We start from the raw sequence: 24,317 nt of genomic DNA, 5'->3' as shown, positions 1-24,317 counted from the left end.
AATTTATGAAATTTCCAAACAGGTCAAAGTGGAATTTCGAATTTTTCGAAGTCATCGTAGTGTGTATATGAGAACCAACGAAATTCGGGCAACAATGCTTGTTTACGAGTGTAAGCGATGCTCTGAGGCGCCAATCCAACCTCAACAAAATGCGATGCCACAAAGAGTGACGGTTGCGACGAAGTGGCACTTGCGAGCTATGCCACACTAAAATTTCGTGTGAGCCTGCGAGCGTTATTGCATTTCGGCCAGGTTGTGTATCCTCACTAGGTGCTAGCCGAGCGCTCCTAGTGCTGCTCGTCGTTTATCCTGTCGACATTAAAGTCGTCGTGCGCGTCGTCGTCGCGCTCGCGTGCTGCCTTTGCCGTGCATGTGAAGGCATATTAGAGAAATCGTTGCCGAATTTGGCAGTAGATGCGTGATGGACGTTGAATTTGACGGTCGGCAATTTTTTTAATTTCGATGCTACGATTTCATGCAAGCTGTGCTTTTTTTTGTGTAGTGAAAGTGTTGTCGTTGCATGAAACGCGCTGTGCGCTTGCAGAAAACTCAACGAAATAAATGACAAGTATTCAATGGTATTTCTAAATAAAAATGAAATTAGTTTCGGTTAATGCATAGTTCAATCGAAATTGTTGTTGGTGTTTTATATTTTCATGACAAGAAAATTGCATTTTTTTTTAAGCGAAAAGTGAGTGTTGCGTAAAACATGAAAATGCTTTGAAAGTCACGTTATACTCTGGCATAAGTGTTTACAGTTAAACCAAAGCATTTGCTGAGCGAAGTTATCAAGTGAAAGTACAAAGCGAAGCAGTGAATTTAGTGCCCACTGGGAGTTGGCAGTTGCTGTGAGGCCAGGAATACAAAGCAGCTGCTTTGAAGAAAAGTAAATATTCAACTTTATTTCTAAGAATTTCGGTGTGTGTGTGCGAATGTGTGTGTTGTACGTGCGATATGTCATGCACTGACATGAATTAAAAATGCGGCAGTTACTTCCTACTACATATGCCAACTTCTAAGCCTCAGTTTTGCTTTTATTTTGCGTACTGCCACTGCATAGAAAATTTACTTCTTGTTGACCTCCTGCTATGCACTAGACATGCTGCTAAGAAGCGAAACGGAGACGTTTTCCACAGTTATTTTGCCAGCTTGCTGCATTGATGCAACTCTACACATACACATACATACATACATATATACATGCAAACATATTTCGCTTGGAATTTCGTACAGCATTTTCTTCAAAGTACCACTAACAATTTTCATGCTACTCAGTTTACAGTTTCTTGCTGCGTGCCACGTGCGTACGTGTGTGTGTGTGTCGGTGTCACTCTGTGTAAGTTGTGTTGGTGAGTGTTATTTTTGCTTAAAGGCAAAAACTGTCGAGTTTGCGGTTTCTTCTATAACTTCCACTGCTTCTGTGGGCACTACAACAACTACAAACACACATACCTATACAACCTCCGTTAGCCGCCAGCCCAACAGCTGTGTGCCACTTATTTGCAGGCAAACACCCAAACAAGCCTGTGTACGGAGTACACAAATGCACATGTGTATGTGTGTGTCGGTGTATAATAGCGTGCGGCTGCTGTGGCAAGCTTGGAAGCACTTTGCGCTTATAAACTAGCAACTTTTATTTTTACTTTCTATTTTTACTACACATTTTTATTTTTTGTTATGTGCTTGTGATTTTGGTGCTTGTAGCAGCCAAGCAGGCAGTCAGCCATTCACTCAGCCAGCCAACATCTTCTAGCTGCTCTCGAGCATGCTAAAGCTAATATTTTTCCATATAACCTACATTTCTGACAATGCCAGTGAGCAGCAGCGGCAGCAGGAACACAGTGTTTTGTGCGCGCCCGCCATGGCGTATGAGCAACCAAAACCACCGTCTTCATACACACACTCACTCGTCGTCGTCTACTTGCTTGAGTGCTTAAGACGGCGGCCGTTTTATTTTATCACACATACACATTCACATATACATATATATTTTCTTCCTAGTGCTGTTGTTTTTGCTTTCATTTTAGCAGCTCTAAGTAATTTCGTTGCGTCATTTCGCACTCACTTTTCACCCTCTGCTGCCAGGCGTCTCCGGCTGCCCGCTGCCAGTCAACTTGTCTGTGCAGCTTCCTTGTTTTGCTTAACGTTCGCTATCGGATTTGCTGGGATTTGCCACATTTTTACGTTTATTTAGTTTAGCTTCCACAACATTCCCAAAGAGCGACGATTAAAGCAAGCGCCAGCAGCTGGTTAGTGTAGTGGTGTGGTGTAGATTTCACTACTTGGCACTATTTCTGGTACATAACGCTATCGCTTTGCCGGTATGACAACATTTGTTTATCTTGCTCTCTTGTATGCTGGAATTCATTAATTCATTTATAGTTTGTGGAATTCTTTTTCACTCTAAAGATAAGTTTCATTCATTGAGGCATATGCATACATACAAGTATTATATATATATATGTATATTTATACATATGTGTATATACTTTTTCTGCTAGCAGAATTATCAATATTCATTCAAAAATGTATTATGATCGCATTCCATTCTATATTGGCGTATTTTGGCAACTACTTCGATTCTTAATGTGGCACGTCTGCTGCCTGTTACCTCAATATTATATACTAAAAAATGCAGTTATGGCCATATGAATAGAAACGCATTACTATTTTGTTAGTGTACACGGTAAAAATAATCTGTGTCAAATTAGAAAAAATTAGATGGAAATACTCTGATAATAAAAGTCGAATAGGGTTTTTGTCTAATATTAATCAAAATTGTGGCATAAAATATATATTAGTTTTATGTGCTTCTACTTAATGCCAAACAACTGAACCATTAATCCCCAATGGAATGTATTCAAAAATGTTAATGAGAATATATATTAAACATTTTATAAGGATAGAAACCCATTTTTTGAAAAAGTATTTATAAAAAAAATTTTTTAGTGAAAAAAATTTTTATGAGACAAAATTCTTTAGGTCTAAAATTTTTCAAAAGTATTTATAAAAAATATTCACCGAAAAAAAATTTGTATGAGACAAAATTCCTTATGGTTAAAATCTTTTTATGAAATGTATGTATATATGTAAAAATCTTTGAGTTTGGATTTTCGAAGTAATTACAAGATGCCCTTTGTAGATTTTATTTTATTTTAGCGGAGAAATTAAATAACTATTTAGATATAACTTTATAGCTTAAACTTATAGAAACCATTGGATGAAACATTTCCGTTGTTCAGGTTGCGAACCTCTTTCAGACTAGAAATTAATGCTTGTTATATTAAATTATTGAAAAGATGAAAACATCGAATATTTAACATATTTTCCAAGTAGACTGAAATATTTTTAATTTTTTATACTAATTTTATATGATTTTCCTAGCATTTTATATCAATGTACTATCGATCAATGAAATATTATGAATTCCGACTATGTAAAAGTTTAAGTCAAATATTTTGACAACCTGAAAAGTTAAAAATTTAAAAAGCTTAAAATTTTGAAAAATCAAGGGTTAAAAAATTTATAGTTTGAATTTTATATCACCTTTCTACTACTTTTGCAACATGATCTACATTTAGGATGATAATGAGTGATCGTGTAAAACACACATTAGCAGTGAGAATTTAAATAATTTTTGGCGACTAGGCGATAATAATGTTTCATATTTTGTCTTGTGTTTTAGATACTTTCTTCAAAGAGTTAATCAACAAAAAAAAAATATTACGAAGAAAAATATTGTTTGCTAATTTTTTTTTGATTTGGTTTCATATCTTGACAAAACAAAGATAATAACAAAAAAATTCAACATACATATCAATTTATATACTCCAAAATTTATTGAGTTTTTCAAATTTGTGATAATCAAAATGTAATGAATTATTCTGAAATTTAAAAAAAAATATTTTAAACTGGGTCATTCCGACGCCATTTCCGGTGACTCCTTGGATAAAAGATGCGCTGGCGTTGGCAAGAAAATTCTTTGCAGGATTATCTAAAGTGAAAAAAATACTAGTTCTAGTTAAAACCATTACTTAGCACTTGAATGAAGGAGGCAGACATTTTTACAAACAAATGAAAAAATGAAATTTTCAGCGAACATTGTGAGAATTTTTTTTCAAATAATTCTAATCGAAAAAAAGTAATATTCGTCCAAGTTTTTAAGAGTTGTATCTAAAAGACCTGTGCAAAATTTCATGAAGATCGGGTGAGTAGTTCTCGTATATATTGATAACCGATTTCCAAAGCACAGTTTCGAGAAAAACGCGCTTAAAGACAGCGTACTTAGCCTAGGTAGCCTCGAGTGCACAAGTTCTCAAAGCTGTGTCTCCGAAACTATTACTTGGATAAACTTAAAAATTCAGAAAAAATATTCTAGAGATGTTTTGTGGAATTTAATAAGAAAATTAGAAATAATCGAAACCTTGAAATCCCTAAACCCATTTAAGCCTTTAAGGCTTTATAAATAAAACGTTTATTATATATTTTTATAAGTTTCAGAAATATTTATATATTAAAATAATAACTTTGTATTATTTTTGTTTTCCTTGAGATTTTTTTAGCTTTATACAGGTAAAAGCATACATAAGACTTTAACTTTAGTTATAAATTCATGATTAAATATAAATTGAAAAGAACCTATGTTTAAACTGAAAAATTATTTTATGATCAAGTATGAAAATATAGTAGATATGTTTTAGATAACTATAATTTATTTGATATATTATTAACAAAATCTTTCCACAACATTTATTGAACAAAATGGTAATCTTTATATTAAAAAAAATATTTGGAAAAATAAGGAATGTTTGAAAAAAAGATTTGAAAAAAAAATAATTGCAAAAAAATTAAAAAAGAATATTTGAAAAAAAAAATTCAATAAAAAAGAATATTTGAAAAAAAAATTAAAAAAATGGAAAAAATGTGAAAAAATAAAAAATATTTGAAAAAAATTTTCAATAATAAAAAATTAAAAAAAAAAAATGGAAAAAATGTGAAAAATATTTAGTTAAAAAAAATTAAAAAAAATACAAGTTCGTACCCACTTCGCTGACCACCGCTGTATAAAATGAATTAGTGCAAAATCATGCGATTCATACGCAACTTGCATATGCTCTCAATTTGTAACTGTTGCCACCGCACGGTGCTGCTGCCAGAACTTTTGCCTGTCTGCCAAGTTGGAAAATTCTAATGCGCCAGCAATATTGTGCACTCAAATTCTCAGCATAACTTATATATCTGTTATAATTCTTTGGCTACTGCAACCAGCATGCACTTTTATTGTTGCGTTGTGTTAGTTAGTTGGTGTCATTGTGCAGCTTGTTGTTGTTAAATAATTGCTGCTGCTTGAGCGCTTATACTTTTCAAGCATTCGTAGATGCTACTCATGCAATATAACGGCTTATAGCAGTACTTTCTACTTATACTACCACTCGTAAGACTTGACTATATGAATTGGTCATTTTTGTTATTGTTGTTGCAATACACTCAGTTTACATTTGCTCATATTGCTGTTGGTGTTGGCTGTTGTAGCTGTTGTTGTTGATATTTTTGTTCTTTTAGTATTTGCACAGCACTCTTTGCTTTCAGTTGGCAGCGTCGCTCTTTAGATTATTTATGTGGTGATTAGCTGCTTGAGTTATTGCTTAAATTATCAAGAGTGTAATAAAATTCTTTGGTGTAGCATGCGCCACGTAAATGAAAATTTACCAACAAATGCGTGCCACATGCATAAGTATTCATACCAGCATGACTATACGCACACTTACGCTTATACATATATGAGCGTGTGTGTGTGTGTCTCTAGATAAACTTTTTCATGAACTTTCTTTCGAGTAAAACTCTTACGAATTGTCTCCAAATGTGTCCAGTCGCACATTTTTATAAACTTGTGCATGTATATGTGTGTGTGTGTGCAATAAACCAGTACGGGTGTAACAGCTCTGCTCCAGTTTCGCTCACAGTAAACTGTAGTAACTCAGCTAGTTTAAGTCTCGGTCGCCTTCTGGCTGCAGTCTTAATGCTCGGCAATGAAGTGCGAAGTGACAAATTGCTTTATTTATGTACATTCTCATATGCGCACACACACACGCGTACGTATATGTGGTATGCATAAATGCATGAGTGTTAAGTGTAGTGCGCTCTGTGTTGACTGCAATTCTCGGGATTATCTGTTTTTATGCTTTTCATATTTCTGTGTAAAAAAGCACTCTCATGTGTTATGTATGAATTTTTAAAGGATTTCATTCGTTAATACATATTACTCATACGCAGTGTGGCACTTGCTGCACTTGAATCAATGTGTTGAAATCAAAGTAGTATTTTCTGTTTTTAATGGAAAGTGCATATGACTGTTCGTAAAAGCAACATAAAATGCCGGCATCTTCAAGCAGAAGTTCATACAATTATCACGCACACACGCATATATACATAAATAAATACTTATGAGGATATATGGCGCGCTCATGCATTCGCACAAGTATTTCTTAAAGCATTCAAGTATTTATGTACTATGAAGTATGTATGTATTTGAGCTTCCGCTGTGACTACTGTAATTCTGGTATACATTTTTATTTTCATTTTATGTGCTATGCGCTGCTGACTTTGGTTCACCAGAATTTCTAGCATTTTAGCATTTCTTTCAGAGCTAAGAAATTAAAATTATATGTATACGAAAACTGAATTAACAAAATTAATTAAAGGAGTGATTATGAAAGCTTGGTATAAGCAGTAGTTTTTTATAAAATCGTTAGTGATCAAATTTACGACTCAGTAGTTAGTGACAGACCTAGGTGATTGGGTTGAGCGCGTGAAGCCCATTTTATTGTATAACCACACAATTTTCGCCAATAGAAAATTACTAAAATTTTTCGGTGATTGGTAGACAAAAAAAATTCTAATGTACCTCTTATCATTATGAATAAGCAAGGAAGGGCTAAGTTCACGTAAAACAGAACATTTTATACTCTTGCAGTTTTCAAGAATCTAAGCCAAGAGAATACAATAAGATGCAACCCATCCACCAGAAGATCGGAATCCAAGAAATTATACAAGGAGAATTCCAAAGTAAATTGGACTTAAAAAAAACAGAACAAATGGTTTTTTTTAGCAAAATCAATTAATTTTATTCAAAATAGTCTCCTTCTGCTTCAATACATCTATTTGCGCGGTCCAAAAGCATGTCGAATGAGTGTTTTAGCTCGTTGGCCGGTATGGCCATCAGTATGCCGGTGCAAACCTTTTGAATGCCCTCTACGTCTGCATAACGCTTTCCTGTCATGGTCAAATGCATTTTTTCGAAAAGGAAGAAGTCGCACGGTGCCATATCAGGTCAATATGGTGAGTGGTTAATGGTTAAAATGTGATTTTTGTTAAAATCATCGTCCTTCGAATGTTGAATTCTGATCAATTTTTGGTCGTCAGTTAATTTGTGCGAAACAAGTCGTGCACACACCTTTCGTATGCCCAAATGTTCGGTAAAAATGCGACAAATTGATTGCTAAATTCAGTTTCCACGAATTTCAATGATGAATTCGGCTGATTTTTGATGAATTCACGCACAGTTTCTATAGAATATCCGGTGATCACGGATTTTGATTGGCCCACATGTTGATCGTCATTTATGTTGAAACCACATAATGCACATAATGCACTCTGCTACGAGATAGGCAATCATCGCCATAAACTTTTTTCGTCAATTGAAACGTTACGGTAAAAGTTCTAACAATTTTAAAACAAAATCTAATGTCGGCTCTTTGTTCGAAGCTCATTTTCGCACCGATAACACAAACATACTTCACAATAACTTCACTTTCAATCCATAAAATGTCATGTCATGTCGTTCTCACTGAACAATCGATAAAGGTAGCAGATTCTAACGCACCAGTCGACATATAGCTGGTGCCAACAGGGTGCGCTATACTCAAAAAGTCCTGTTTACTTTGGAACGCACCTTGTATTTACAGTTAAATTTCCCCAACTCGAATCGTCTGAATCCATACAAAAACTTCGAGTTATGGGAGGAATTTTGTATGGAACTCGATTTCCAACGGTTTCATTAAGGTACTTCACATACAATCGCCATATATGGAGTAAAGTCACCCCGAGGTTCGTTAGTCTTGTTAAGAAAAATCTTATTAAGTTAACTAAGATATTGACCGATATACACGGTAAAAAGTCACTCGAAAGTTCGAAAATCTTTATATTAGGCATATGAAGGCTAAGGAAAGTATTAACCGGATTCAACCCCTTTCTGACACAGACTTAAAGAAAATATTTTCTCTAAGTTTCAATTTTATATCTCGTTGACTGATATTTTCTGTAAAATGTCAGCTATATAGGTAGCTTTAACGATTTTAGTTCGATTTAGAAAACTTTTGGTCATAAGGTAATACTCTTGAAAAGAATTACATACAGATTTTATCCCAATATAAGAATTGGTTCTTTATTTGTTTACTGGAATGTGAAAGAATCAAAAGGAATTTAAAATTGTGCTTTATGGGAAGTATGGTTGTAGTCCCATTTCCCCCATTTTTGACCCGTAAAAAAAGAATTTGAATGGAATGTCACGAATGAAATGTGGTCGCAACCGCCCGGGCGAGCTTCGAGATGTTATTTTACCAAAAAGCGGGAGACATGTTTAACAATTTATTAGACATCCAAGGGCTTTTTGAGTGGTCCTACGAAAACCCCCCGCAACAGTTGTTCTTCCTCTGCCTCTTTTTAAAAATAAATTATTACTAGTGTTACTTAAATTTAATTAAATAGTATCAAACAGTTTTCCAATTCATAACCAGTTATTATTCCCGATCATTATTATTATTGCATTGTAGTAATGCCTAACAAAAAAATTCAGTACTCCAAAAAATTTTGAAAATTTTTGTCATAACTAAGGCCCTTCTTGTAAATCCGAAATATTTCTTAGACAGGATATGATTATAGTACATATTTCGCTTCCATTTTTTGTAGTTTTATTTCGATGATCGAAGCCATAAAAACTATTATACTAAAACTTGAATAGAATAATTCTAAGGTTTAGCTGTCAGTTCAATCACCAGAATACGGATATGTCCAAGTAAACTAAGTATTTTACCTTGTTTGGTAAATAAAAAAGCGCCACTAGAACTAAATAAAAATGTTTTGAAGATAAATCGAGCCTTAAGGTATTACATACAGTCAGAAGACCGAAAAAATCGATTTTTCTAGAATTTTTCTGAGAAAACTTTGAAACTTATTGATCCAAAATTTTTTGCGTATATTATGGTATTTTTAAACTTAATATTAGTAAAAATATTTATTTGGAAAGGAATGACAGTTGGTCTACGGGAGCTCCTTTTAAAAAAGACATTTTGCGGTGACCACTATATCTCTGAACTGGATCCTTTGAAATTAAAAAAAAAAAACAGATTTCGTTAAAGAAATATTTAAATATGTAAAGCAAATCAAAGAAATAAGCAAAGTATTTTTTTTAATGGCGGTTTCCAAAAAAAAAATCGACACTCTGAAACGCCTTTTCAAATTTGCGTGTAACTTCGAAAATATTCACGGAAAAAATCGAATTTTGAAAATTCTAACTACATATATTAACCGTTTAATAAATGAATAGACTTCATAGTTGTTCAAAGTACTGTAAAAATTGATATTAGAAACAATATTGCTTAAGGCGTCTCTATTGTCTTAAATACCCCAGCATTTCAAGTTTTATAGTTTTGAACAAATATAATTCTCCAGTTCTCTAGTTAAATGTTATATAATCTGGTTCACATCCTTGATTTTTAACAAAATATGCACTCTTTATTCTTATCTCGGAATAAGAAAAATGTGATAACAGCTAACAAAAATTAAAAAACCGACATTTAACTATAAGTAACTACTGAACATAAATATAAATTAAGAAATAAATAAAATTACACATTTCTCAACAAATTACGTCATAAGTCATTTCATTTAATGCTGGCTGTTTCACAAATTTATTTTTACTGCCACAGAAAGGCGGAAAGGATCCAGCAAGCATTGCTATGAAGGCAGTCCAAGGCAGCGAAGCAAGAGTAGACGCAAAAATAATGAATACATATACACATAAACCTGTAGTATATAAATTTGTATATATGTATGGGTAAAGCATAGTTGCTGCGTTGACAGCATTAGCAGCAATGCCAACTGCCTAACAACCAGAAAATTTGCTCAAAAAGGCATTTTTATTAAATTTTGCAAAATAACCACTTGACGTCAGTGCAAATGTTGTAAAAGTGTAAGAGCAACATACTTACTTATATAATACACGTAAGTATGTGTGTGTGTGCTGCTTTGAGGCTGTTGCTGAAAGCATTTGAACTTACACAGCAAGCCGAGCATTGTATGAAAAACCAGAAATGTAACTTTAATCCAAATTTAATGCTCGGATTAGTAATGGCAGAGCAACAGACGACGGCGACGAGTGACGAACAACGCGCAAGCAGCAGCAAGCAACTCAAAACCAAGGACACAGCCGTGCGCCTGTTAGTGTGTGTATGTGTGCGCCAGTGAGCCCATAAACCGGCCAGTCTGTCAGTCGCACAGTCACTCAGTCAAGCAGCCAAGCCGTAGCAGGCAGGCAGGCAAGCCTTTGAGCTGCTGCGGCAAAGCAATGTCAAGTGGCCAGCAAACGAGCAGCAGCTGCGCTCCCAAAAGTATACTTATACTTATATGCGAGTATATGTATAATATTTATAATGTGAATGAGCTTCAGTTGCCTGTTATGTGTGTGTGTGTGTATTTATGTGCATGAATTCGTTGATGTATGGCTTTGTGTTTACCCTTCTTTGCACGCCTGGAGACTTTCTTCGGCGCATGTGTGCACGCAAAATATTTGATTCAATTACATGTGTGTATGTGTGCATGTGCATTTGTATGTACCGTGAGTGTGGAGTGGCGCATGCCAAGCGAAATATGAGTGATTTATATCATGTCAAATGAAGCCAGACTCAGCAGTGTCGGCTTTGCTTTGAGGTGAAATGTTTATCATTTGGTTAAAGTTGTGTTTCATTTCTCTGGAAAGTGTGTTGAAAACTTGGTAATTGAAAGTTTGATCTAATTTATAATTATAATTTGGAATAAATTTAAACTTTTTCTTAATAAAATAAGTAAATATTTTTTATAATAATTTTAGGATCTGCTGCTCCAAGAATTGTATGGATAATAAGTTTTTTAATACTAAACACACTTTTCTTGAGGAGTAGGCATTTCTTCTTTCTCTTTTAACTTCGTCCATAAAGTAATTTCGTAGAGGTAGCCACATATATATTTTTCGATTATTTGCTTTCTTAAGCGAGGATTTTGTCCAATTATTCCTCAATTAGGTATTATCGTGCAGAAGATATTTTTCGAGACATCAGCAGTACAGTATAAATATATATATATATACTTTTTTTTGCATCGGTGTTTAAGAAATGGTGTCCCCGAATAATTGGTATGTGCTACAATACATTAACGGGCTAATGCCCGTTTTTTTGTTGAGTATAGACCACCTAAACTATCCAATGTTTATTGATTCAGCAATATATTTTGTCGGACGCTCTTTGCCAAAGCTGTTTGAAGGACGGCGAGGTGGAATAACCTACCTCTCTTCATCACCCTATTGCCTACCTTTTGCTTGACTGAAATAGTCAGATAATTTGATGGTAGGCGCAAAACACTTATCAACTTTTAGGAATTTATGGCTAACACAAAAAACAAATATTTGTCCAGTTGAGAACCATTGATTTCGGATCCACCCTACGACCTAAGCTAGTAATCAAAATTTAAACCAATCGAATAGGTAAACCTAAAAAACCAATTCTCACTCGAAGATGTTGTTCGTACAATGACTTGCAAAAAATTTTACCAACAGTTTTGAACGTTTTTGGCTTTCCAATGAGAGGTCATCGTCTCTGAGTAATAAGTGAAAAATCCGCAAATAAAAATTAGCCTGCAGAGCTAATTGAACTGAGCCATTGCCCTTTAGAAGGCTGTAACTCAAAAACTCTTTTGAGATACCGATTTTAAATTTTAATTATTTTTATTTCATAGCAGGTGTGCCCACTTGATGTGCAAGTTTAAAATCTAAAAGATTCTGATGATTTTTCACATTTCAAAAAAGTATTTGTGAAATGAATGGATTTGGAGTTTTACCATAGGTATTCAAAGCTATTTTTTGTTTTTTATTTGAAACAATTTGATCATCAAATCAAAAATTATAGAGGCTAATTTTACTCAACAAAAAACTGTAATTAATGGGTTACATAGGCGGTTAATCCCGATGGAATTAAGAGGTTACATGGGTTTCCTCGGGTAAAATACAGTATTTTTCAAAAATTTTTTCCTCAGATAAAAAATTACATATTTTATTCGAATTTTTGAACAAAGGAATTCCGAAATTTTTTGAAAAAATATTTTAAACTCGGACATTGTGGCGCCATTTCCGGTGACCCCTCGGAAAAAGATACGACCATATAAAGTACAAATAAGAAAAAACGTTAACTTCGGCTTCACCGAAGCAAATATACCCTTCACAGATGTATTTCTTTTAGTAACTATGTATTCAGTTTGTATGGAAGCTATATGCTATAGTAATCCGGTATAGAGATTTTTTCGGAGATTATGTTATTATCATAAGCAGTAATCCTTGTCAAATTTCGTGAAGATACCACGTCAATTGCGAAAGTTTTCCATACAAACCCTTGATTCCGATCGTTCGGTTTGTATGAGAGCTATACGGTATAGTAAGCCGATTTCTTCCGATATTACATTATTTCTATGAACAATAACTCATAACAAATTTCGTGAAGATATGTCGTCAATGAGCAAGTTTCCCATGCAAGCATTTGATTCCGATCATTCAGTTTGTATGGCAGCTAAATGTTATATTTAACCGATCTGAACAATTTCTTCGGAGATTACATTGTTGCACTAGAAAATAATCTATACCAAATTTCGTGAATATATCTTGTCAAATTCAAAAGTTTTCCATATAAGAACTTGATTCCGATCATTCAGTTTGTATGGCAGCTTTATGCTATAGTGGTCCGATAACAGCAGTTTCGACAAATAAGCAGCTTCTTGAAGAGAAAATAACGTTTGCAAAATTTCAAAACGATATCTTAAAAACTGAGGGACTAGTTTGTATATATACGGACGGACAGACGGACATGGCTAAATCGACTCAGCTTAACATACTGATCATTTATATATATATACTTTATAGGGTCTCCGACGCTTCCTTCTGGGTGTTACAAACTTCGTGGCAAACCTAATATACCCTGTTCAGGGTATAAAAATGTGTTTTAGTTAAAGTCTTAACTTAGAACTTGAACGAGGGATCAAAACGAGCAAATGATGTTGACTAAAATTATTACTATTTTCCACTGACTCCATTTTTGAGTAAACCACCATTAAAATTAAAGTTGCGATGAATTATTGTCCGGTTTCTACTCAAAGGCTTTAAGGGAAATCTTTCATGACATACGTCATCAGCACCAGGAGCAGCAGCAAATCCTTGATATTCTCAACACAAAAAAATCACTGCAGTAACTACCAACCAATTTGTCATGGCTTACCTCAAGAACATTTAGCTGTGCCGAAGTTCAAACACATTTAAGAAAAAAAGTTGACCTTGAGTTTTAAGTACTAAAAAAAGCATCCGACCTTTTATCAAATAAGTTCCCACTCTTTGAACCCTTTTCATTGATGACAATCTATGAAGATCAAATCAATGCTTCGAAGCTTTTAAACACCAATAGATATGTACTTAAGTGTGTACATGTGGTTTACTATACATATAACGGGTGATTTTTTTGAGGTTAGGATTTTCATGCATTAGTATTTGACAGATCACGTGGGATTTCAGACATGGTGTCAAAGAGAAAGATGCTCAGTATGCTTTGACATTTCATCATGAATAGACTTACTAACGAGCAACGCTTGCAAATCATTGAATTTTATTACCAAAATCAGTGTTCGGTTCGAAATGTGTTTATCGACAAATTTTGTTCAGCGATGAGGCTCATTTCTGGTTGAATGGCTACGTAAATAAGCAAAATTGCCGCATTTGGGGTGAAGAGCAACCAGAAGCCGTTCAAGAACTGCCCATGCATCCCGAAAAATGCACTGTTTGGTGTGGTTTGTACGCTGGTGGAATCATTGGACCGTATTTTTTTCAAAGATGCTGTTGGACGCAACGTTACGGTGAATGGCGATCGCTATCGTTCGATGCTAACAAACTTTTTGTTGCCAAAAATGGAAGAACTGAACTTGGTTGACATGTGGTTTCAACAAGATGGCGCTACATGCCACACAGCTCGCGATTCTATGGCCATTTTGAGGGAAAACTTCGGACAACAATTCATCTCAAGAAATGGACCCGTAAGTTGGCCACCAAGATCATGCGATTTAACGCCTTTAGACTATTTTTTGTGGGGCTACGTCAAGTCTAAAGTCTACAGAAATAAGCCAGCAACTATTCCAGCTTTGGAAGACAACATTTCCGAAGAAATTCGGGCTATTCCGGCCGAAATGCTCGAAAAAGTTGCCCAAAATTGGACTTTCCGAATGGACCACCTAAGACGCAGCCGCGGTCAACATTTAAATAAAATTATCTTCAAAAAGTAAATGTCATGAACCAATCTAACGTTTCAAATAAAGAACCGATGAGATTTTGCAAATTTTATGCGTTTTTTTTTTTTAAAAAAGTTATCAAGCTCTTAAAAAATCACCCTATAGTATGTGTGTCGAACATTGCCAATTTTCTTTGTAGTCTCACCAACGCTTGTGGCTTGGGACTGTTGTTCGCTTTTAGCTGGTTTCGTTCTTTTTATTTACGCTTCGTGAGTTTTGTTGAGTTGTAATATGCATTAACACATTTCAGGTTAGGGATTTGGAGGCTTCAGCTAGGGGTTTTATTTATAGAATATTATTGTTATTGCCGCTTTCTTATTTCAGTGAAATATTGACCCTTGAGAATTGAAAACTTTGTCTAAGCGTGAGTATGTGAAAGACATTAATAAATAAAAGTCAAATATAAGGAAGGATGGAACGCTTATATAAGTATGAGATAACCGGAGACGAGAATATTGTTGTTGCTATATTACAACAATAGCCTGATAAAGACACATTTAAACATTTGAAAGAGGTGGGCCGGGCTTTTACACTTTCGTTTGAGAGGTGATTTGAAGCTATTCGTTGAATATTTGGCCTTATGATGCACCTATTGGTGTTTACAATATTTCTGTCTGGATTATATTCATATATCATATATCATACAATTTTGGAATCTTTTTATAGCTAGCTCGAACCAATAACATCAATAGTGATAGCCAGACACTCATTCGCATTTCTAGCGGCGCTCGCCTATATGTACACATATATTTTTTACGCTTTTTTCTTATGATTTTTGTTATTGTTTCAGCGTTGTTAATGGCTAAGTAGTTTTCCCTTTGATTTTTCACTGCCATAAACGCCTTTGTTCGCCGACATCGCGCAGGATCAGCTGAGGAGAGGAAAAACCAAAATATGTTTGCGAGCAAAAAAAAAATAAACAAAATGCGCACAATACAACAGCAACAAACAGAAAAAAGCGTAGCAACAACAACAACAAAGCAAGCGAACACAAATGCAAACTTAACAAGCGAAACGGTTGAAAAAGGGCGGCATGAAAAAAAAATGAAAAATAACCAACAGCAGCAACAAAGAGTACTGGGAAATAAAGTTTCATAAAAATAAATCAATCAGAAAATTAAATCAAATTCATATTTAAATTTTTTGCGGCAACAGCAAGCAGCAGGGGCCGGATGCGCCGAGAGCCCAAGCAACATGAAAAGCGAAAACAATGGCGCATAACGGGGCTTGAGTATTGCCCTAGAATATTTTCTCCTCAGCTTGCCACACTTTCACTTACAGTCTCGTTGTTCGTTGTTGTTGTTGTGTTAGCTGTTTTAGTAGTAAATTGCTGTTGCGCCTTCTCTGTACAGCCGAAGCGTCTTGTTGTTGTTATTGTTTGCTTACTTACATGCTTTTTTCGTGCTGGCATTTTGATTGTTTTTGTTGTTGTGCAGTTGTTGGCGTACAAATTGAATTTTTAATAGAAGTAAATGGGTGATTTAATATTTCCACTTTTGAGTGGCGCAGCCCTTCACTAAAGTGCACACAGCGCGCGCCGGACGAACGAAGGCAAAGCAACAAAAACCAAAGTATTTTAAAAGTTTCTCCTACATTTTTGCAATTTTTTCCAACTTCCTGCCACGTTCGCTTTCAGTCTGATTCTTTGGGGCGCTGGGCACTCACAAATTGCAAATCAAGCTTGTTTAATTTGTTTGCTGATTTTTTTTGTTGTTATTACTGTTTTTATTGCTGCTTGTTTGCACTGTTGATTCGTTCGATTTTATCGCGGCGCTCGTAATTAGTAAGCTTTGTGCGACTCGCCTCGGTCCAACAACTTTTTCAATTGTTGTATTTGTTGCACTCTTACTTTTGCTCTCATTTATTTGGGTTATTTAAATTGCAGAAAAGCGAACAATGAGCGGCACTTGTTTATATTTACATTATTTATTGCTTTGAGCCACTTTTAATAAGTATTACGCTCGTATAATTATTTTGTGATTAAAGCAAGCTTTCGCTTTTTGTTTCGAGAGAAAGTGGCCAATTCATATTTTGTGTATTTGTAATTGCTTTGTGATTTGAGGGCGTAGCTAAAAAAGAAAAAGCCAAACAAATATTTTTCAAGGGCTAATCTACTATGTGAGGACAACGCTAATTTTATATACATATGTACTTTTTTATATAATTCTAACGTTTAACCTTTTCGAGGTAAGATTTGGTTTGAGTAGTTGCCTTCAATTTTTCCTAACCCAGACGTTAGTCATCTTTATATAAAAAATTCACGTGTCACGTTGTTTGTCCGCGATGGACTCCTAAACTTCTCAACCGATTTTAGCAAAATTTAGCACAGTGTGTCCAGTTTGAAGCAGCTTAGAAGATAGGATAGTTGAAACAATCCATAAGTAAGAAATACACTGAAAACTGCATTAAATGGACGCTCTATTAAGCGGACATCTCCATTAACATATTGACCAGTCCCACAATTTGTTGATATTTATTAAGTTTAAGCGGACAAATCTAATAACTAGACAGAAAGTCTGGTTCATCAGTGTCTGTATATGGCAGATTTCACTGTATATATTTCTAAACATACGCATATATTCACAATCCCCAAATAAATATAATGCAGTTGAACTTTCATAATTCAAACTTCTGTAACTCGAAGCTCTCCATAACTAGAGCTCTTGAATTAGCAATAAAAGTCAAATTGCATACTGACATAACTTGAAGTTTTTTGTGGATTAAGGTGATTCGAGTAAGGAAAGTTCAATTGTGATTATGATTTTCAGTAAAATGCCAAATCTTAAGGTTCTGGTAAACTTAACCAACATTCCTTTCGGTAAAAAACTTTATTTTTGTAAATAGAACTGACAGATGCTGTTAACCTAACTGAGAAAACAGTTTGAACATATTCAAAATTAAACTTCAAGTACAATCACCTGGATTCTTATACCGTCAAAAACGGTTTCACCTTTAGTCGTAAACAAAATTTTCACTGTATCGACTAGTTTATTATATGAATAATAGTATAAAATGTATACCACAGCAACGCGTGGCCGGATCCGCTAGTTATTTTATAACTCTTAATTAATCTTCAAAAGTAAGTCGTCCCTTTCAGCGTAATCCCCCTTTGCCCCAATGTTGACTTTTGTCAACGTTTTTTTCCAATCTTCGAATAAAGTAATTTCTTGTGATCTTGTTTACCTCTTACTTCGCTGTAGTTGTTACCTCAATCGGATCGGGTCAAAGTAGTCACAGGGGGCCAGATATGGGGAATACGGTGGCTGCGGCATCATTAGTGTGTTGTTTTTGGCCAAAAAGTCGCGCACAAGCAACGATGTGTGAGCAGGGGCGTCATAATTGTGCAAAATCCAATTTTTGTTCCTTCACAAATCCAGCCGTTTCCGGCAGATTGCTTCACGATAATTGCGCAATATAATTGAGTAATATTATTTCTTAACCGTGCGACTCTTTGACAAAAACTCACTATATAGGGCGCCCGTACAATTGAAGAAAACTGTTAGCAAAGTCTTCATATTCAACCTAACTTGGCGCGCTTTTTTCAGTCTTGGTTCACGAGCAGATTCAATTGGGATGATTGAGCTTTGTTCTAGTACGTTCTACTCTGGAGCAGACCTTTGTCGTCGCGAAGTGAGATCAACTTTTTTTGAGCAATGTCAACGCTGCTTTTGGTGGAAAGTGAGCAATTTTAGCACAAGTTTCGCGGCGATCGGACCTTTCGCAAATCATTGGGTAAAATCGAATGGAACGAGACAATCGATATGTTTAGCTCCTTAGAAACTTCTGTAATGATGTTTCGACGATTGGCATTATATTTTTTTCTTCACTTCATTTATGTTTTCGTTTTTTTCCGTAAACGGGCGTCCGGCAGGCTCGTAGTTCACATCTTCTTAACCGTCGGAAAACATTTTGTACCACCGATTAACTTTGCATTTATCACAACTAGTTGTATTTTTCAAACAAAATTTTTTTGAGATTCTTTTATCCATTTGTTGGATTATTCAAAAAGCGAAGGCGAACTAAAAACCGCCAAGCCAAAGCAGCAATCAAAAATTAACTAAATATTTAAAACAGCCGATCTTGTCAGGATAAGTAAAGGATATGACCTCGTATCTCGACCTTTTTACAAACCTCGTATATAAATAAAATTCTTGACTATAAGCGCTTCACACTTTTATCTTTTACTGAATACTCGTATCTCTTTATCAAAACGAAAAAATTATATTCATGCAATGTATAGCTAGGTCTTTCGGCAAAAAGAACTTAGCTACCATGTCGCGATATCGAAAACGAGTAACAGACAGCATCATTTTCAAAAAAGTATGGTCCAATTATGCCTCCAACTCAAGATCCACACAGAACAGTGATACGTTTTGGATGTATTTCGCTTCAATACTTAAGCCAAATAATAAATTATTACAAACAATCTCTCTACGCTTTGTTTTTTTTTGTGGTTTGTCTACACTTTCCTACATCCTATAATTTGCGTTAATTTTGGGACACCCTGTATATTCCGTTCTCTTACATAAGTATTGTAGTAAGAGATCACTACCCTGGATTTGTTTCCAGGAGGGAGGAGTTGCTATTTTTCTAATGGCTCGAAGCTAGTGAGTTTACTGTAATTTGCTCTCCATCAATCTTAGCTTTAGGGTATAGTATTTTTTAAGCAGAAGTGGCTGTTATTAAGTTCTCAGTAGACGTACTGCTGCGAGGTGCAGCCATTTTCAGGAAGGTGAGCATTAACTCCGACAGCAGAGCAGCAATATTAGCGCTGTTCTACTTAACTGTGCGCTCAAAGCTAGTCAGGGAGTGACTGTCTTTATTAGCATTAGCATTGAGCTACTTCATAGTTAGAATCATTTGGGAGCCTGGTCATAGCGGAGTTGCTGGTAATTGCAAATTCGTTGTGCTCATCAGTGAGAGCACTCTTCTCCCGTTCATATCTGAATGGGACCAAGTTGGATCTCCGAGTATGAGATCTTTGTGCAAGATCATTTTGGCTTAGAATAGAATACAGAAGATACTCGGAACTACTTACCGGATCGTACTGGACATTTTTCCATAGGCATTCATGCGATAAGGTTATAATGATAGTGGACGTCAAAGTTGTATGGAAGAAGGAGAGGTGGAGATATCCAGGCATTTCTCTTCTATTTGCTAGCCTTTCTAAGGCTGAGGTTGAAAGTTTTGGCAAACCGGGAGACATAGACTTTTGATATTACGAAAAATTATTTGAACTCAAATAGAGTACCAAAAGAAAATACTCAACGTAAACAAATTTCCAAAAGTTCTGCATAAATACTTTTTAATTTAATAAGAAACTAAATTGTTTTCACTTAAAAAATCAAGATCTGAAATATTTGATGTCCATGAAGTATGCAATAATCTTATTTATTATCCACTTACGCAATGTTACGCCCAACGGGGGGCGGTGAGGGCATTTAATATGCAACGCATTAGTAAACAAGTTGGCAAAGCAATTTGGGGCGCGCAACAACAGGATGCAACGTCAACATGTAAAAAAATTTAATTTTACAATCAAAACAAAGATGCGTAACAAACAGGATATCGAAAAAGCAACAACACAGGCGAAGCAAAGGAAAACAAGAAAAGAAAGCGTGGAGGTTATGTATGGTAGGCAAAATAAATAATGTAATATTAACTGCGCCAAACTGAAGTCTCCCACCAGAAAGCAAGAAATACGCGGAATACTAAGCATATTTCCATGCATAAACAGGCACAGCAACAGCAGCGACAGGCAGGTAGGCAGACAGACAGATAGGCATGCGGGTGGTGTGGCCAGGCATTTCGCCTAATCAAAAACATTTGAGCCACGCAAAAGCGCTTAAATTTGATTATCTTCAAAAATGTCTCAAGATTTCGCGATAATAAGAACAGTAAATCAACGTCTTTGGCGCGCGCTTCGGGCTACTTGCAGACACTTTAGGGCGCACGCGGGGTGGTCAGCGGTGTGAATTTTAATTTTCGCTTTGACGTGACGGACACTGCGCGCAGATTTCATTTGAAGCAGCGCAAATCGTTTGTCTTGCCGATGCGGCGGGCAAATGAGTCGGAGAGAGGGGCTAAGCGGAAATGCTCGCAGGTGCCAAATTGATGGCACAACACAGCTGACGCCACGATGAAACCGAGTTTTACGTGAGACTGCGAAAGTGAGCGCTCACTCTAGTTGCTGCCGCCACTCTGCCAGTGTCAAGGTGGGCGGATGTGCTTGTCAGCGTGTCATTAGTTGAATTTCCTAGAGTTGAGGTGCACGCAAATCCCTTGTTAAAAATATAATAAAATAAAAATCACCGGAAAGTGTACGACATAATAAATTAGTGCTCTGAAAGCAGTGAACTGCAGCTGGTTGGTGGCGTGAGATTATCGTGTTGCAAAATGTCAGAAATGGTCAGTGTTGCGTTGCGAAAAGTGTGTTTTTCAAATGAAATTCGTTGAGCTGCTTGATTGATTATGGAAAATAGCCAAGAAATTAATTTTATTATTAGCTTTGCTTATGAGTGGCAAATGCCAATGTCTTGAAAGTTTGGAGACTTTGAAATTTTTTGTTTGAAAAATTTTAATACACATTAGGATGATCCTTAACCCTGGCCGGGAATCGGTATTTTTCTGCAGTTTGTGAAATACGATGATTGTTAGTCGAAACGAACAGAGAGAGAAGGCAAAACATTCTTTCTCTAGGATTGTGCGCTGTGTTTAGGACCCGACGGAAGAGAAGGACAATGTGACCAAAGATGCCTTCTATGAGCGCTTGGAGCGCATCTATGAGAGCTGCCCCCGACGCGATGTCAAAATCGTGCTTGGCTCGACTTTAACGCCAGGGTGGGCAAGGAAGGTATCTTTGGCACAATGTTCGGTAAATTCAGCCTCCATAAGGAAATATCCCTAAACGGGTTGACGCTAACCGACTTCGACTGCGCTAAAAATATGGTTATCTAGATTCAAGCATAGAAAAATTCACCAAGCTACCTGGCTCCGTACGCTCCGAGGTCCTTATATTGACTCGAACCACTATTTTGTTGGAGTCAAGGTACGCACCCGCCTCTGTACAGCAAAAAACGCACGTCAACAAACACGAAAAAGGTTTGATGTAGAGAAGCTGCAATCACAATAAACAGCCGAACGATTTTTTATTCGACTTGCACTCCTGCTTTCTGAGAGCACTCATTAGCAACTCGGTATATGGGAACTCTGGTACGACATTTCAAGCTCCTTACGTAGAACTGAAAACAAGACCATTGCTTTTCGGGAGATACAAAAGAACATCTGGTGCGACGAGGAGTGCCGTGTCGCAGCGGAGAGAAAACAGGCTGCCTACCTCGCAACGTTTCGATTGATCACAATATGTGCAGAATGAGATAGATACCAAGAGTTTTACAGGGAACCGACTTTCAAACTCATCTGAGTGTCTAGTCACAGCGGATTCGCAGAAAACTGCAAAGCTGAGCGCATAGGAGAGAGCACCATGACACCAATTGTATCGGAATGGAAATAAGATAGTTTTTTTTTTTGTTCTAGCGCAGGGTCTTTGGACTTAGCTCCTTTGTGACTGCGATATTACTCTGATTCAGTGCGAAATGTAGATGTCCAGTGACCTTCCCGCTTTCAGTAAGGTCCATCTTAACGTAATCATAGGAATTCGTACTGGTCATTGCCATAGACGTGTTTGTTTTATGGCCGAAACTTTGGCGGACGTTAACTGTCATAGTTGTATGAAGGAAGATAAGGTGGAAGCAGGATCTTTTCGATCAATACTTAGGAGTCTTCCGTTATCAGAGTGGGGGCTATAGGTGGTGGCCTATACTTTAAGTATCAAAAAATCCCATTAAAAATATAATTTCTTTGCCTAGCAAATATTTCTGACTTATTCTTCCGGATCAGATGATCTCACTTGTCCGAACATCGAACATCGACAACTGCGCAATCTTCGTTCATATCGTTCAAATCGGACCACTGTAGCATATAGCTACAGCCTACCATACAATCTTGTCAAAAGAAGATTTTCTTACAAATTGTTCGGATCGAATATTGCCTTATGCATAAGAAATGGGTACGTGAGGGATACCATACCTTTGGCGCAGTCGAAGTAAATGTTCTTTCGTGTTAATGTTTTATAAAGATTTCTTCTGAAATTAAGCAGACACTAATCTACGCTTAAAGTATCAACCACGAAAAACTCCAATTCGACTCCGTTTGTTATCCAATCCTCCTAAAAAAATATTATCGCAAGTCATTGGTTTCTTTGGAAATTCAAAATTTGTGTGAGCTTTTTTTGGTTTTTTTGAGATTAACTTATTTTTCCACAAACAGCTAAATTGTTTGCATACAATTTGTAACCGAAAATCGGAGATGTCAACTTATCGCTACTCATCGCATTTCAGCCGAAGCATTATGAGCACAACCTTCTCCGAACTGATTGTTGACTTTCAGTTTATTTGCATGATGATGCCAGTAAGAGACAGCTATCCGCACACACATACTCATACAACGACACATACTGCAGCGCTAGTAACTAATCAGGCCAAGAACAATTGACATAAATCTCTAAGCCATAGCTTAAGGCTGACAATGTTAACCTGCTTTGTTGGTATGTCGACTGGTTAGTCCTCTTTCAATAGCAGCGCTCTCTACTCCTGCCACTAAGTACCGAGTGCCAGTGAAACCGAAAAAATGCTGCTTACAATCTGGCCACAAACACAAATACACTCATTTGTGTGTGCGCGTGTGTTTGTGCCCCTTAAACTCTGCAGCAGCGGACAAGTCGTCTTTGTCTGCCAAAAGTCGGCGAAAGTGAAATGCCTAAGTGAGCAGTAAGAAATGCAAATGTCAAATTGAGTTGGAAGAAGCGAGTAAATTGCACAAATTCGAATAAATGGCGACTTGCGGACGAATCAAAGTAGTCAATTCAAAAGAAACTGACTGCCTGACAGCCTGACTGACGGCGAGCACAAGGTGAGGGTGCGAAAGCTGCGCCGTCGTCTTATTTAAAAATGAAAAATGTATTGAAAGAATACAGTAGCTAGCGAGTAAATGTGTGTGTGTGTGCGTGGTGAGTACGGAAAAAGTACAAAAAAAAATCTCAAGGATTTGTTAGGTTGTTAAGCAGCAGGGAAAATTCTTTCGCAATTTTCACAAGCGATGAAGTGAAGAATGTACTGAAGTGTGAGTGGAAAAAAAAAATAGTAAAATGCTTTATATGTACATAGATATATATAAATATGTATGTAGTGACTTTTGTAAGCGCTGCATGAGATGAAAAGTATAATAGGAAGCTACAAAGGCGTGACGAAGGTGTTGGCCTAACAAGGGTATTTGGAGGCGTTTATGCTTTTCAAAGTGTTTCGTTTTTTCTCTTCCACATTTTTTAAACAATTTCAATGAATTTTTAGCATGAGGCTTCAGAGTGATGAATGAAGAGTTGGAAATTTAAAACATTTATGTACCTTTAGGTGGAATTAGTGTGAGTAATGGTGGAGACTTTAAAGAGTTTTTTTTTAGAAAAATGTTTCTTTATGTACCCATATACTTGTAGTATGTATAGTGTAACATTAATCGCAGTGGTTGGTCAAAAAGTATTGAGAAGTTTTCTGAAAGACTTTAAAATAAGTTTTCATATGTAATGAATTAAAGCTTTTGATTCCAACTTCTTCTACCAAACGTGCTGTGTATTC

General features: G+C 36.1%; 1 protein-coding gene across 2 annotated transcripts in view; it reads left to right on the top strand.

The window, feature by feature from the left end:
• The first annotated feature begins 402 nt into the window (after positions 1–402).
• Positions 403–24,317, top strand: part of LOC105227564 (uncharacterized) — a 217,092-nt gene continuing 193,177 nt past the window's right edge. The window contains exon 1 of one of the 2 annotated variants that reach the window (XM_049450567.1): positions 403–578. The gene's annotated coding sequence lies outside the window, so the exon portion shown is untranslated. The remainder of the gene's footprint in view (positions 579–24,317) is intronic. The other variant, XM_049450568.1, reaches the window with a different exon arrangement.

This window comes from Bactrocera dorsalis, chromosome 2 (assembly GCF_023373825.1).
Source record: "Bactrocera dorsalis isolate Fly_Bdor chromosome 2, ASM2337382v1, whole genome shotgun sequence".
Classification (NCBI taxonomy): Eukaryota; Metazoa; Arthropoda; class Insecta; order Diptera; family Tephritidae; genus Bactrocera; species Bactrocera dorsalis.
Note: the sequence above shows the minus strand (reverse complement) of the source record. Positions and strands in the feature narration are given on the sequence as shown.